Below are 17,748 nucleotides of genomic sequence, written 5' to 3'. Positions count from 1 at the left end.
CAGTTTTGAGTTAGAGTGGGAATAAATGAGGCAAGTGGGGGAAAAAAAAAGAAACTTTAAAAAGAAGAAAGGGAAGAAAGAGGAAATGACTAATTCGCTTGGGATGTGGTGCATAGAAAGAATTCTGGACCAGAAGTAAGGGGAGGCCTTACAGCTGCTGCTCTCAGCTCTAACACTAGCAAGGGTGTAGCTTTGTATAATGGTTACCCATCCAGGGTGGGCAACGAAATTCACAATTATAAAAGTGAGAGGGTTAGAATTTACCAAGTCCAATGAGATGATTATTACGTTTCCTTCTGCCCCTGACATTTCTGTTATTTTATGAATTTATCTGTGGACAGTAAAGCCAGCCAAGCCACTCAAGGAGCTCAGTGATCATGCGAATTGCCCCAAACTGGCCCTTCCTCTCCCTTCAGTGCTGCCTTTGCCCCCCATTCCCCAAGCTGCCCCTGAACACTTCTTTGACCTCTAGGCTGCTCCAATCCCTCCAGCTCCGCGTTCCTATAGATCCACTTCTATTTCGTGTTCCAATTGATTTATTTCTATTTCATGTTCCTATTGATCCACTCCTCTGAATCTTGGATCTTAGCTTCGTTCTACAGGCCGTTCTTGAACATGAATTGGTTCCTTTTGTACCCGTGTGGGATTTGGCCCCAGAACACCCTCCGTGGTTTGCCGTCCCTGAACCTCTTCTTGTTTTCAGTCACAAAAGACCTGGATCCTGGGGGCTTCCCTGGTGGCGCAGTGGTTGAGAGCCCGCCTGCCAGTGCAGGGGACACAGGTTCGAGCCCTGGTCTGGGAAGATCCCACATGCCGCGGAGCGACTAAGCCCGTGCACCACAACTACTGAGCCTGCGTGTCTGGAGCCTATGCTCCGCAACAAGAGAGGCCGCGATAGTGAGAGGCCCACGCACCGCGATGAAGAGTGGCCCCCGCTTGCCACAACTAGAGAAAGCCCTCGCACAGAAACGAAGACCCAACACAGCCATAAATAAATAAATAAATAAAATTTAAAAGACAACTGAGTCTCATCCAATGCAAAAAAAAAAAACACCAGGATCCTGCCTCAAATGGCTCTAAAAGTCAGTGTGTAAATATCGTGAGAATTGATTCAGAGTTAACAGAAGCTTTGGTCAGCTGTGGACCTAGACAAACATTAATCCGTGATGACGTTTACTCAAGTATTCTGGTCTAGAGGCATAGGTAAGCTGGGTGGGGAAAAAATTATCTCCACCCTACTGACATGAACATACAGGAGCTTTTAAATAGATATGTGTTTAATACATTTTACTTGAAAGATCACGGGATCATCAAAAGTTCTGAAGGATATCCTTTGTCCTTTTCCTTGGAAAAATTAGCCTATTGGCTTTGACACAACGTTCGGTACACGTGGGCCAACCTGGGGCTAGTGTGCTGACGTTGAAGTATTTTCATTTAAGGAACATAGAGTTAATATGATATTTAAGTCCTCTGACTAAGCATCTTCACATTCCAGAGACTCCGTTTATGCTTGTGATGATTTTGATGGTTTTTTGTCATTTCTCATGTTTATCACTTTAAAGATTTTGTAACCATGTGTGTGGAAGGTAGTTTGCCAAGTTTCAAACCCCTTGGAATTTCCTTAGTTCTCCGTTCGGAATCAGACTTAAGCTCTTCCAGGTTCTGTTTACTGCTAGCTAATGATGATTTCCTTATCCAAATGGAAGAAAGACTTTTGAACATATATTAAAATGTGCGTATGATTTCTGAGACATCAAATAGCTGGAATAACAAGTCAACATTTTGATGAGTTAAGTGTAAATTAACTAAAAACACATGAACTAAATTCTCCTTGAAGCACAGATGGTTTGAGAAACCTAGAAGTGCTTGGAAAAAATATGGCTTTTATTTTCATGAACCTCCAAAGTTTGAAAAAATAGTTGAAGATTAATTTCCATCTCTTTCCAATTGTTGCTTTAGATTTTTAATAGATTATATCCTTGTTTGTTTATTTGTTTTTAACCTGGATTTTCCAAGGAATGGAAGCCCTTTCTTCTTCCTTCTTCTTTCTTTCTCCTCTTTCTTACTCAAGGATGAGTGGGCAATAGGGTAAGAAACCCATCTTTGAGAGGCAGAGAGCACTAATCTGTTAACTATCAAGACACTGGTCAGCCATGTTTTCTAATGGATGAAACACTGAAATGCAAACAAACCTATATGGGGCTCTGGTCCAGTCCTATTTCCTTTGCTCTGGCAAAGATAGATTTTTGTACTTTAGGGTGCTAACTGTTGATCCACTAGTATAGACTTAGAAATGTAGCACGACCTGTCTTCAGCCTTCTTTAATTCTTGCCTATAGACTTCCTTTGGATCGGGCAAAAGGAAGCCCATGAGTAGTGAGGTCAGCTCAGGGGATATGGCACTGGTGTTGAGAGTGATGCCCAGTTAATAATGAGGTGACATTTTCCTTAGCCTTCTTTGAACATATCTTTCTTCCAGGGACCTTATGGGAAGTAGGGATACTGAGACCAAGATAAGATTCTAGGTCTCTGGACCAAAAAAAAAGTCAATATATTACTAAGCATCATCTAACACCGCCCCATTATTTTTACCTTGGATACTTAATTGTACCAGTATTCAAAGTATCTCCTTTTACAATCATTAAACTTTCTATGACAATAGAAAGGTATTTTCTATAAAACTTGTTCATCTAATTATATATTTTTTTCATTTTATGTGTTCTTTATTCACTTTTTTAAATTATAAAAGTAATACATACTTGTTTACCATAAATTTTAAAGGCAAAACATAATCACATCACCAAATCATATCATTATTAATAATTATATCATTATCGATAGCAATTTTCATGGGCTGATGTATAATTTCAAACCTGTTTTCATGTGTATGTGTATGAGTAGTTGTCGATGTTTTTCTCAGAAAAAAACAAGTACATACTATACCAAATTATTTCTCAACCTGTTATTTTCATTCAAAAGTCTATTCTTAAAATCCATCTAGTTCCATAGCCATAGCTCAAACATATCTTTTTAAGTAACAGTTTAATGTTTGATAGCATTATTGCCGGTGATATGTTCAATCATTACATAATTGATGGACCTTCAGGTCGTTTCCAGTGTTTTCCCACCCTGAAGAGTTTTGCTCTACAAATCATTGCACCTATATCCCTGCATTCTAGGGCTTTGATCTATGCAGAATTAATGTTCAAAACTGGGATTGCTCAGCCAAATAGTATGGATATGTTTAATTTATAAGAGGTATAACTACATTACTTTCCAAAAAAGTAGAAATGTGTGAGACTGTCCATTTCTCCATATTCTCGGTTTTATTTTTTCACATTTGGTGAATGAAAATAGTCATTAGTTTTTCTGAGTTATTTTCTATTTCATTAATTTTGGTTTTATATTTCTAAATTTTTGTAAGACTTTATTTCTGTAATTTAAAATAATGGTAACAAGGATACATTTTGTAAAGAGAAGAGAACATTGCTCATGAAAATTGAACACAAATCAAAATAGAAAGAGGTAGGCCATGTGTTGACATGAGAAGATGTCTACCACAAACTAAGGAATAAAATCAAGATGCAAAACAAAATAAAAAATATAAATTTTATTACATAAAGCAAAACAAAATAAAAAATTTCTGGTCCATAGGTTCTGAAACATTGCTCGCCAAAGTGACAACAACGCTGCTTCTAGGTACTCTTTTTGAAGAGGGGGACTTTCCTATTTTACTCTAAAGGCATATTTGCACTGTGTAAATTTGTACGAGTGTGTATAACTTTATACCTAAAAGATGATATAGAAACTCTAATTGATAAAAAAGGAGCTGGTTGCAGTATGGCTTAGAGTGATGCTATTGTTTTCCCTAAGCAGTAAAATTTCCATGTTCCTACCTTGATCAGTATTAGTATGTTGTACTGAATTTGACCTTGTTTGCTAAAAACCGTCAGGCTCAGGCTGCTATTCTCCAGATAGAATTAATGTCTGTGCTAAATTCTTCCAGCTACTTAGTCCCTGACTCAATCTAATTAAGAACAACTAGTTTAAGTCACATCACCAGGTAAAAAATCAGCATCCGGAATGTATTCCAAGTGGAAAGATTTTATCTGTTAAAACAGCATTTCATTTACCCAGTTGCCGTTCTCTTAAACGTCACTTCAGACATTGAAATTTGTCAGATCGTTCTGACGACTTTTGACCTTAGCCATGATCAGTATTTAGCCATGACATATATGTATGAGACTAATTTCCAACTTGGTTCTGGGGTATAATTTTACTCTTCTAGCACATTGCTGTCATTTGTAATTTTTCTTTTTGGATGAAGTATGACTTGCTCTAGTTAATTAGGTGTTTTAATTATTTAAGTTCAAAATGCAACATCATGAACAAAAAACAACATCCTTTAATTAATTACTGAAATATTTAAAGTTATATTGTCTTGGTAAACAAATATACAGACTGATCAATAAAATGAATAGACATTCCAGATATAAATAAACATTATATTATATAATGATATATATTTCTATTTTACAATATATATCACATTATATCATAAAATTCACATTTCAAATAAGTGAAAAAATGTATTATTCAATAAAAAGTGGTAATACAACTAGGTAGCCATCTGGAAAAAAAACCATTCAATTCCTACGTCTCACATTACACTAAAATGAATTTCAGGTGGATCAAAAATTTTAATATAAAAAAATGAAATTATAGAAGTACCAATAACATTGTAGAATTATTTTTATAGTTTCATGGGTAGGGTAGGCTTTTCTAATATGCCACAAAACTAAGAAAGAGCAGAATAGAAAACTGATTAATTAGACAACATAATAAGAAATTTTGTATATTAAAATACCCTATACACAAGCTAAAGACAAATAACAAAATAATTTTTTAAAATATTGAAACAGCATATCCTGAATTAAGAGCCTATATTCTTAATTCAGAAAGAGCTTCTAAAAAATCAGTAAGACCAACAAATTGATTTAAAAAACGGAAAAAAGATAAAAACAAATGAAAATTTTTAAGACTCCTAAAAACTTACACAACATTCAACCTCACTCATAACAAGAGAAATACAAATTAAAACTTCAAGACACCATTTTTTACTCCTCACTGTCAAAGATCAAGTTCATACGGTCTGTTGGTAAAGGCAAGGGGAAACAGATATGCCTATGTATGTTGATAAGACTATAAGTCAGAACAATTCTATTGAAAAGAATTTGGACATGTCTATGATATTAAAAAATTATATCTGATCTGAAGTAGCAATTCTACTTCTAGGAATTTATTCTACAGATTAACCTGTACATGTTCAAAATAAAATATATTGAAGGATATTCATTACAGCATTGTTTTGTAAGAAAGTACTGAACCAAACTGGGGGGGAGGGGGCCTGGTTAAATAAATTATATTACTTCCTTACATTTGAATATTATGCAGCCATTGAGAAGAATGAGCCAGTTCTACAGTTACTGATATGTACTGATAGATATATTAAGTACAAAATGGAAGATACAGAATGTGTACATAGTATACTACAAATTGTTTTAAAAAGAGAAAAGTACATATACACACATGTATGGGCATAGAATACTTCTGGGAAAGTAGATATAAGACACTGGAGTCAGTGATTATCTCTGTGGAAAGCAGGTGAGTGCCTAAGGGACATAGGTAGGGGTAGGATAAGGACTTGACTTTTACCATATACCTTTGTTACATTTTGAATTGTGTCCTTTCCCCAGGGAAGTATTCCAAGGGTCCTTGTTCCCATTCAAGGGTACTCCCTCCTAGTCGTACTTCCCAGGTTAGTGACTGGATGTAGATAAATAAGCTATTCTAAGTATTAAAATATTTCCTCTACATATTAAGTGCCAAGGAAACTGAGATCACCAAGTTTGACTGGCTTGCATATCATGGAGACAGTGGGAGAATGTGAAGTAGGGGAAATTCCTATATGGCAGGAAGTAAAAGGAGAAAAACTTGTTGGCGTTTGAGGAGAAGAAGAGCATAAAGAGAGAAGAGCAGAGGTGAATGTCCTCCATGGTCTTGGGGTCAGAACCCCAAGAGAATGGGTAGAAACATCCAGATGTGATTGGGGGAATCCCAGGGTAGATTTTCATGTTCATTTAGGTTTAGTTTGGTTTGGTGTGGTCTGGTTTGGTTCAGTTCGGTTCTTAAGGTATTGTCTGAGAAAATGTCATGCCTCTTAGAAAGATCCCATGTTCATCAGAACAACAGGGATGTACCTGAACAACAGGGATGTATCTAAACAGGTAGGTTTAACATAGCAACTCCAGTACCTCCTGGCCTGTTCATGGCATGTTCAGGATCCGGGTCTTCCTACCTGCTCTGATGGGAGGACAGAAAAGTACAGAGTAAACCTATGCACCTGAAGGGGACTGATGTACTGCCAAAGAGGGTACAGGAATCTATGACCAGACTCAACGGCAGGGACCATGAACTCAGAAGTAGATGCTAGTGTCATGCCAAAGGGACCCAGCAAGACTGGTCACCCATGGGGAGCACCAGTCCAGGATACCCGGCACAAGACCTGATCAACCACTCTGCTGTGGGGACCAGTGAGGAACCAGAAGACAGTTTGTAAGATAGGCCTTCCTCCTGCTTTCATGAGAACGCTTGCAAAACTATTATTTTGCTATGGACTGAAAAGTGTATCTTGACGCTCCATGCTAAACTATGACTTCCATCTTGTAGGTGGGATTTGTCCTCACCCTAAAGCAATGAATAGCTTGATACAATGAATAGGGAGTCACGAGATATAATTTATGGGGACTGTAAAATACGCTAGTTTAATATATCATTCCTCATACATCAGTGTAATGTGTGTTTGTTTGTTTGCTGTAACTCACCTAAAGTTCTGTCAGGCATAAGTAAATATATGGATATATTTTGACTGTAAGGTTGTAAAAAATCAATTTTTTGGTCAAGAGCTAAAAAATATTGCATATTTGCAAATGAGAATTATATATTTCCCTAAATATCTATTTGACAAGTGGAAACTGCATAGGAGACATCAATACTTGCTATTTGTTGGGATCCACATCTCTCTGACCTTGAATCACAGCCAAGATGCGAATAAAATCTCCATTTTTTAGCCTCAACTGCTCTGAAAGCATCAACATGTCATTTAAGCAAAGCAAGGGCAAAGTGTGTGTGTGTGTGTGTGTGTGTGTGTGTGTGCAAAAGTTATATATCTAATAGCCACAGAAGAGTCTTCAGGTAAAGCAGCAATCAACTATTTATAGTGCTTTCAAGTCTACTTCCAGATATACTATGAATATTCTTGAAAGCCCCCAAAGTATTTCTTGCCTTGTATATTCATCAAAGTGCTGGAAAATTACACAAGAGCAATCAGATAAGGCAGTTAATATGGCTGGTACCAATATGACTGCTTTACTCCTCCCTCTATGATTAATTACAACTAAATTGATGTTACCAGCAATGATTAATTTACAAGTTAGGTGCAAAGTAAATGAACTAAGCAAATTGGAATTGGCACTAACAATTTCTTAAGCCTTAGCAAAGCACCCAAATCATGATAAGCTATTATGCACAGAACAACTTCTCCCACAAAATGGTTAAAATGCATAGGTGTAGGCTTTAGTTTATTTATATAAATATAGGTGTATTTTCTTATATCCTCTAAAGCAAAGTTTAGATGTAAAGAAAAAAAAACTGACATGTTTTTTGCTTAGATATGCTGCATAGATATACATGGGGAGACAAATGCCTCAAGTCTCATTTACTCAAAATAAATGCAAAATGTTTTCTTCCATTCTGATCTTTTAGTATTGTTTTTAAGACCTTAGATTGGGTTGTATACGGACACAAACCCACACTTGGCCCAATTGTGCATATTCTGAGCCGGTTTTCTCCTACTAAAAATGAAGAGAATTTTAACAATTCCACAGAGCTTTTAAACAAAATAATAGCTTAGAAGCCCTGGCACATAGCAGGCTTCCTGTAAGATCTCCCACTACAGTTTCCAGCGGGTTCTCTGAACAGAGAAGGAGCAGTCTGATAGAGGCTTACCACACCTGCCAATGCAACTTTATATTTACTTATACATCCAAAATGCATAGTAGAATAAAAGCCTAAGGGAGGCCACTGTTTTCCCCCAAATAAGTTGAGCTAATGGTCAGGAAAATATATTTATGATGACTGTGTACTCAAAATGGAGTTGAAATAGTAGCTTGAAACTGTATAATCTCTTTGCAGGGGGAAGATAAAGTTTCATTCAGTCAGATATTTTGAAGAAACACAGAAACATAATTATTAGAGCCATTAAAACTCATCTCATTGGAACACATGCTTTTGCTGTAAGAACCCTGGCAGAAATTGATCGAAGCATGGTGAGACAGGGTAGGAGCCAGAACTAGGCTGTGGTGTGAAAAGTTCTGCCCCTTTGTCTAAAATCATAATATGTGTTCTCAGCCTGCAAAATTTACAGAATTCCCAAGTAATACCATTTAACCCAGTTGAATGCCTTTTTTCTGTTTTAAACAAGATTTCTTCAAAAGACGTATAACTCAACTGAATTGAAAGGGATAACTAGATAAGCTTCCCAAAGCTTTTTGCTTCTCATTTCTTAGAGCAAAGACCATATTTAAGTCATTTATTTATTTCGAGCCTTAGAATAGTGCCACCTGGCATGGAAGAGTTGCTCGATAATTATTTGTGTAATAAATATACATTCTATTCTTTAAGATTCAGAATTGTTGGACAATTGATAGCTAAGAATAGTAAGTAATATTTTTTAAAAGAGACTCTGACAACTATCTTTATCATTTTTAATTAACCTTTGACCAAATTTTTTCACTACAAAGTCACACATACATCTTAATTAAGGGACATAAGATATTATTAATGTCTATGATCTTTGGGGGGGAGTTAAAATTCTTGCAGCTTCTTTTCAGGTGGCATCTTTTCCACATTTTGAAAACATCTATTTTGATAATTTTAAAGAAAATGACTAGGTTGGTTCCAAACTAGGTGTTGATCGTAAAACACCAGAAATGAGCTGATGAGAGCTGAGGTTAAACAAGTAATATATTATTCTTAACTTATTGCAATGGGTGAGATAAATCAGTGCAAAGGTGAGCAAAGACAGTAGAAAAGAATCAGCCACAAAATGTGAAGATATTAATATAATACATTAAATATGTTACTATTTCACTGAAACAAATACAGTCTTGAACAAGGATATAATGATATTAAACCTGACCTTAATGTTTCCACTGTCAGGGTAGCTCTTTTCTCTCCTCTCTTCCTTTCACATTTTGCCCATTCCAAGGGACTCTTCTACTGCCTGCCTCCTCATATACATTACCTTAGGGACCTGAAGCACTCTTTACCAGCTCTTGTTGGAACTCTTGTATTTTTAAAGTTGGGACTTTACTTCAATAGCTGGGCTATATATACTTTTATTTTAATATCTTGATTCAGTTTAAGAAAAAAGCTTTCTGAACAAGAAAGGCTTATTCCTTTTATCTTAAACCACTGAGACTTGCTCCTAATTCAGCTCCCTGTGGTTCTGTCCTCAAGAAAGATAAAGATGAACAAGAGTCAGTGAGTACTTTTAAGGAATTTAAAATCTGGTGAGGAACTTTATATATATGTATATGAATAGGATGATGCAACAAGTTTCATATTAGAAGCACAAACAAGTTGGCCCTTTGTGCCATTCAGGTGGTAAACCGAGTAACAGGCATAGATCCAAAAGTTTAAAATCAAGCTCCTAATCTGGTATTTATTTCTGAAATGAGTTGAGAGCCTTCCTATTTAAAACTTATACACATTATTATGTTTTTGCTATTTACACAGCATGGTAGGTAATACATTTTTAAGGATAAAGAGAAAGAATTAAAGAGGGAAAATATTACACAAATCAAATACCATTAAGTCAGTGGTACATCAGATCATTTAAGCAACGTGATTAGGGAAGAGAGTAGGTTCAATGTCTGAAATCTACTTTATAGCACATGTGTATGTGTGCATGGCTGTATTTACGCAAAACCCATGTATCTCATTTCTCAGGTGCTTAGTTTTTTTCTAAATCACTCATAATTTGGGGGAAATAGGTGAAGCTGAAAGTTAAGTAAACTAAAAATCTTTGTTTCCTTTTTTGGATACTACTGTGATAACATTATCCTTTGATATGAAATTTATTAACTTTATCAATCTTTTTAACTCAGTGGTAGATGGTTTTTGTCAGGTAAAGGTCAAGGCTCTTAGTCTTGTCAAAGCAATGAGATTGACACCCCTCTTCCTTTTAAGTCTGTCGTAATTTATACATCTCTTATATCACTGTCAAGCTTAGGTGGACATTTTTCTAGGTGTACTTGAGCTTTCGACCATAGTAAACCTCCAAACCTAGAATTTAGAGACATTTCCTCTCATTTTTCAGCCACTTCTTCTGATTTTCAAGTCCTTGAGTGCTTCTCCCTTTCCTGTGCTAAGCTTCAATCTCAGAGAGAGAAAGCAGGGATTATTTTACTTCCACAGTGCACTGAATGCCAGCAACATCCAGGACACTTAATTATCTCAAATAGTCATGATGTGGATTCACAAAAATCACACAAAATCATCCTCTTGTCACATTATCATTACATGATCCCCAAATGAGTTCATAATATTTATTTTATTTTATTTTTCTTTTGGATATACATAAAAATAAGCCAGGCTGTTACTAAAAGAGAAATTAATCTAAGAGTTTAAAGATTTTAGAAAACATTACTATGTTTCCCCATTAAGTAGTACTTGGGCAGTTTGTATGTTTCCTTCCTTTTAGCTTTTTATTTTCTTAACCATCTATGACAAACGCTCTTATATTCTTTTCACTTTGGTTATAAGACACCTAAGGTATTTTTTTTCATGTTATATAAGTTATTGTAGAACTTATCCAAGTATGAACTTTCAGAGCAATTTTCCATAATTTTACCAAAATATTCCCTACAATCAGAATATAAAACTGCATACACAGGTTTATTCATTGTACTTAATGAGTTACCAGTTATCTAGAAAACTCCAACCCACTACGTTATTTGTAAATATATACTGGTTATTTCTTATAGTGCTAGGATCTGTTCTTTCTTCATTTGCAATTCATTTTTATATAATCAACCTACTTACTATGATCATAGAGTCAGATTAATCCTTTTTTTAATACAATTGAAAGCCAGATCTTTAGAAGTAAGAAAGAAGGAAATGGTCTCCTCTTCCCTTCCTTCTCTTACTAACCTGCCAAAAAGGTCTGTATTTAGGATCCTGGGACGGTATCTTGGTTTTAACTATTTACATAAAGATCTGATGCTTAGGTTGCACTTGTCCTGATTGCTCCGTCTAGCCTTTCACATGTAACAGTAAACTGGGGCTACATCTACTCATTAATGATCGACAGGTGGGTTTGACTCCTTTCTTTGAAGAGTCTCGTTAGTAGACAATTATATTTTCCTTTGGTAATAAAGAAACAATCCCATCTTCCTATTCAGTTCTGAAACTTTTGCTCTCCCATCCAAAGAGGCTTTTGTGGACAAGAGTTTTATCTTGAAGACCAAATTATTTCTGCCCCAGAGACCAGGAAATAGTCAAAACAAGGTTCTGGGTACTAGACTTCCAAAGGATATTGAATTACTAATAAGTTCACTAACTTGCTATCTTCTTTCTCAGCTCTTACTCACAACTCTCCTAGAGAGAAAACAGCAATTTTAAAAGCCCTGATGCTAGGAAAAATCTTGACTGACTGTTGCCAGAGTCCTTCTTGGGATGGGAAGTGATATAAATCCAGTTTTAGGGAAGCTACTTTTAGAGCAGACAAAGTTAGCTTTCAAAGAGGGAAAGAAAACTCGGCTTCAAAAAAAGAGATGGTATTGCCATTTTCCTTTGTGTCTGACAGATTCCATGCTTTCTGATTCTAGACACTCATGAGGCTCAACTTTGCTTACTTCCATTGGATTTAGTGAGACACGTTGCACTATACCTCTCATCTCTGAAGACGAGCCTTAGAAGCATCATACAGCCTTGATCTTACAGTATTCTGTTACTCTCATGGGAGACAACACAGAAGCCATAATCGTGCTCAGGAAACCCCAAACACAGTCTCTTCCTTCATCTTCAGAGAAAAATCTTTGCCCTTCTCTCATCTATTCTGTCTTCACTCTCTCCTCAATGGCACCAATCTCACTCTTCCTGCCCTAGGTGACTCTTGAATAACTCTTGAGTTTTGACTCAAGAGTTTAGGCTTTCTAAACCAAAACAAAACAAAACAGGAAGAGAATTACCTTCCAGCTATTTCTGCTTTGACCTGGCAACTCAACCATGCTAAAGCAGAGGAAGGCAAAAGTCCAACTACCATTTTTAGAATTGGCAAGGGAAAAATGCAAAGAAAATATTCATATAAGTTAGTATATGAACAAACTCTTATCACCTTGGTGGTTTAAGTGTATATCTGCTACTTGTAAATGAAAAATTATTGACTAAGGAGAAGATTATTGAAAATAACAAATGGCTGTCATCACCACGTCATTACCAGAGCCAAGTCTGATGAATAAGGTGGTGTTCAAGATGGGTAATTCAGTTTGGGATCCAAAATGAGCTGTAACTATAGAGTAATTAAATTGACATTATTAATGACTTGCAAGCTGGCTCTTAAATCAATTCCAAACCATGAAAATAACTGTAAAGCTACCCAAAACTACTATGATCAACAGCTTTTATTTGCATATAAAATTGCTGGTGATGTACTTCTTTACTTTTCAATAATATCAATATGTCACAATTCGTTATTCAACAAATATTGCTGAATTCTTAGTACCAGGGATACTTTGGTGGATAAAACAAGCAAATAAAAAAAAAATACTCGCCCACATGAACCTTATATGAAAACACACAATAAACAAAATAAGTAAATTATATATCATGTTCCATTGTGATAAGTGCTATAAATAATTCAGAGGGAGGAGTAGGGTAGGAAGAGTGGAGACAGGGAATGCACTTCTAAATATGGTGGTCAGAGGATCTGTCACCACGGTGGCATTTGAGCAAAGACTTAAAAGAGATGGGAATACATGAAGGAAGCGTGTGTTAGGAAGAGATCAGTAGGAGTGAACACATGATATATTTAGGATGGCAGGAAGGCCAAGTGGTTGGTGTCAAGAGGGCAAGGCAGAGGAGTAGTAGGAAATGAAGATAGAGACCTAACAAAGGATTGGGTCACATAAGCCCTTACAAACCATGGTAGGAATTTTGGCTTTTACTCTGATGAGGTAGGACACATTTGTAGCGTTTGACATGATCTGATTTATGTTTTAATAGCATCATTATGGCTGCTTTGTTGAAAATAGACTAAAGGATGTGAAAGATAGAAATCAGGGAAACCAACTGGAAGTGTAGTGCAATAATCCAAGAAAGAGGTGGTAGTGCATTGGACCAACCTATTAGCAGGGAGAGTGATGAGAACTGATCAAATTCAGGATGAAATTAGAAGGTGAAACCCAGCAGAATTTGCTGCCACGTTGGATGTGAAATGGGATCACAGTTAGAGATGGGTAAAAGTGCAGATCAAGCATGTTTGGGATTTTAATTCTGGATATATTAAGGTTCCATGCTTATTAGACAGTCAAGTAGTACTAGTCTAAAGACCAGGGCTGAGGTAAAAGCTAGACGTAGAATGTTGGGAGTCATGATTCTGGAGAGAGTGGTATGATTTTGATTTAAGATCCCAGAAGTTACCTGCTAATTTACAGAATTTTGTCTGTTCAGTGGAAAATTATGGATTTTTAAAAATCCTGTAGACATTAACCTGTTTAGTATCTAATCCTGAAACCTTGAATTAACATTCTGCAGTGCAGTTCTGATACTAACTACCTGAGTTATCCAAGACTTCATGGGAGGAGACTCAGTCCTCCAAAAGACTCCTTGCTTCAGACACTGCTGCAAGTTCCAGGGTTCCCAGGCCACCCACACTTATGACCAACAGGCTACAAATTTAGAGGTTTCCGCTACCTCCTCATGTCTGATAATTCACTGGAGCAACTCACAAAACTCACGGTAGGGCTATACTTAAAATTACAGTTTTATTATAAAAGATACAAATCCAGACCAGCCAAATGAAGAAGAACATAGGGTGTCCGAAAAGCAAAGCTTTCATGTCCTCAGGATGTGTCACCCTCCGAGCACATCATTATATATCACTAACCAGGGAAGCTCACCCAAGTTTTGGTTTCCAGACTTTTTATTCCATAGGCATGATTAATCAGATCATTGACCATGAACCCAATCTCCAGCTCCCTTCCTCTCCCTGGAGGTCAGGCTGTTACCATCTGGCTCAAAGCCCCAACATTCTAGAATGGCCAGCCTCTATCCTGCAACTATCTAGGAGCCCACCAGGAGTCACTTCATTAACATAAACTCTGGCGTGGTCCCAGGGTCTCACCATGAATGACAAAGATTTTTCTATCACTCGGGAGATTCCAAGCATTAAAAGCTCCCTCTCAGGACAATAGGACAAAGACCAGACAAATTCTTTATTATACAACACATTCCTTTATTAAATTGCCAATGACTACATAGCTCCTCAAATGTTCTTTGAAATAGTTTTAATCTCTTACTGATTCTCTCATTAATTAATAAGTGTAATAAAATATTAGACATGTATTCATTATATATTTCCATGAAAGTCATAATTTTACTTTTTTGAAAATTAAACTTGGTGTTAAATGAGATAACCAACAGAGTAAATCAAGAAGAAAGAAGGTCGGGAATTCCCTTGTGGTCCAGTGGTTAGGACTCTGTGCTTTCACTTCCCAGGGCCCGGGTTCAATCCCTGGTCGGGGAACTAAGACCCTCAAGCTGTGCCATGTGACCAAACAATAAATAAATAAAATAAAATTAATTTAATTTAATTAAATAAAAAAAGAAAGAAGGTCCACAAACCAACCCTTAAGCACTCAATGTTAAAGTTTAAGAGATAAGAAGCAATCAGCAGAAGATTCATAGGAATGCCTAGTGACTAAGAAGGAAACCAGGAAAGTGTGTTCTCCTAGAACCCAAGCAAAGAATGAAGTTCCAGGAGAAGAATGTCAACTATGTCAAATGTGGCTGAAGTTTCATCATTGGATTTAGCAGCTTAGTGGACACTGGTGACCTTGACAAGAGGACTTTTGAAAATGATGAGGTATTTGGAGTGAGTTTAGGAAAATGATGGAACAATGGAATATTATTCAGCCATGAGAAGGAGTGAAGTACTGATTCATGCAACAATGTGGTTAAGTTTTGATGAAAACATTATGCTAAGTGAAAGAAGACAGACACAAAAAGATCACATATTGCATGATTCCACTTACAGTAAATATCCAGAATAAATAAAAGCTTAGAGACAGAACACCGGGGGCTGGGGGGCAGAGGGAAATGGGGAACAACTTCTTCATGGGTCCAGGGTTTTCTTCAGGGTTGATGAAAATGTTTTTGTAACTAGATAGATGTAGTGGTTGCACACATCCTGAATGTATCAAATACCACTGAATTGTTCACCTTAAAATTGTTAATTGTATGTTATGTGAATTTTGCCTTAATTTTTAAAAAAGAGAGAATGGGTGGATAGAAGTCGTGGGTAGTGAGTATAGGCAACTCTTCTACAAGAGGTTTGCTGGGAAGGGCAACAAAAAGTAGAAATGTAGCTAGAGGAGTATGTGGGGTTAAGTGAAGATTTTTTTTTTTAATGGAAGAAGTAAGAGTATATTTTCTTATAGCAAGAGTGCACCCCTCCTACCGTCTTGTTGGGTTTCTTCTTTATGTCTTTGGATGTAGACTATCTTTTTTGGTAGGTTCCAGTCTTTTTTTACTGATGGTTGTTCAGCAGTTAGTTGTGATTTTGGTGTGCTTGTGAGAGGAGGTGAGCTTAGGGTCTTTCTACTCCACCGTCTTGACTCTTAAACAGGAGTATATTTGAAGGCTGATGGAAACAGCCCTGTGGAAGGAAAAAACAGATGATGCAGAAGAGAGAGGGGGGGATAGAGTCATTCTATTTTCTATACATTTGATTTATATTAAACTGCAAAAAAACAAAAACAAAGAAACCACATTTCAAAATCCACTTATGTAATATTAAACCAATTACCCCTGGTGTCTACTCCTAGCTTGGCCACTGCCTTGTTCTGTGTCTTCATGAAGTCTCCCAAATCCTCAAACCTAAGTTTTCTCAGCTGTGAAATGAAAGAACTGAACTAGATTATCCCTACGCATCCTCTCAGTTCCAGAGTTCTATGATTCTCTGATATTCACTGATTTATTTTATTTTAAGATCTAAGAATATCTTTATGAAGTCTCCTCTCTCCACATTCATATCATTGGATCTGCTCAAACTTCCTTTTAAAAAAATTCAAAGCTGTAATGATTTATAGCAGATTAAATGAACGGAACACACAGGATGAGCAAAGAATTTAAGACTAGCTAGATGCAATCAGAGACATCTGGGTGGACTTAACACCACAGCTTTAAAACATCTGGGTGATGTTAGTACTCCGGTTCTGGAAATCATACATTCCTAAGTCTGACATTACTTTGGATGAGCAACTTGTATCCTTAAGCTGCAGATGCTCCATTTTGGCAAGAAGGCCTGATAAGCAGAGGAAAGAGCATAAAAGAAAATAAAAATCAGAACATTTCTAGCATGCGGTGGTGAGCTATCTTAATGCCGAAAGCTGAAATCTAAATATAAATAATGGGTTATTTATTTATAAACCGCAGTTATTTGCTAACCTACTGACACATCAAATTCAATGTGCCTGAACCCAAAACATTTACATTTCCCACAATCCTGTTCCATATGACTTACCAAGTTTCACTGTTGAGAGCATCAGTATCCAGGTTCAAACACTTAGGAATCACTTTTGACCTTCTTCCTCTTTGGGCCCCTTTCCTTTCTGAGGCCATTAGTTGAGGCCCGTACATTTCTGTCTCCATCTTGTTCCTGGCCCCTTTCTCCGAATACGACTGCTCCTCTCTTGGTTACTCTGCAACCTCACTGCTATCTCCACGTTCCCTAGAGCTTGGACTGCTCTAAGCCTTTGCTGGCCATTCTGTCGGCTCCCCACATTCCATTCACACCGCTTTGCCAATTAACCCTTTTAGGAGGCAAGATCAGCCTTTGTACGACTGAGCTCAAAACACCCAGTATTTGCCCCAGTGGGATTCAGACCACAGGCTGTATCAAGTACCAATGCCTAGCGTGGAAAGACAAGTCTTGAAATGTGGCCCCATTTTTATTTCTACTAGGCCAGAGTTGGCACCTTAACGTCGAGCACAGTGAGACTGCTCGTATCCCAGCATGATGATGATAATGGTTCTTAAAACATATGCTTGTTTTTCTTTTTCATACATCAGCGTACTTACCTATTCAGGCAGAAGAATCTTTAGTCACAGAGAGGATTAGGATTAATACAGCAGAAATGGAAAGAGGCTATGCTCAGTTTTGACTTCCAAGCTGGGTCAGAAGAAGGACCCAGAATGTGGAGACCTTAGAACCAGAAGGTCTGGCAGGTCCTTGTGTCACCTTGGCACACAGGACCAGCACATCACAACATGACCCTCTCTACCGAAGTTCCACACTACTCAACAGGGTAACTGAAACTTAACAGAAGGACTCTCTTCAGGGGAAGCCCTGTAAGTTGTTGGAAACAAGAATATGATAAGGCCACTGAGCAGACAATATTAACAA

This window comes from Eschrichtius robustus, chromosome 2 (assembly GCF_028021215.1).
Source record: "Eschrichtius robustus isolate mEscRob2 chromosome 2, mEscRob2.pri, whole genome shotgun sequence".
In the NCBI taxonomy this organism is placed as follows: Eukaryota; Metazoa; Chordata; class Mammalia; order Artiodactyla; family Eschrichtiidae; genus Eschrichtius; species Eschrichtius robustus.
This window is presented reverse-complemented; position numbering follows the sequence as displayed.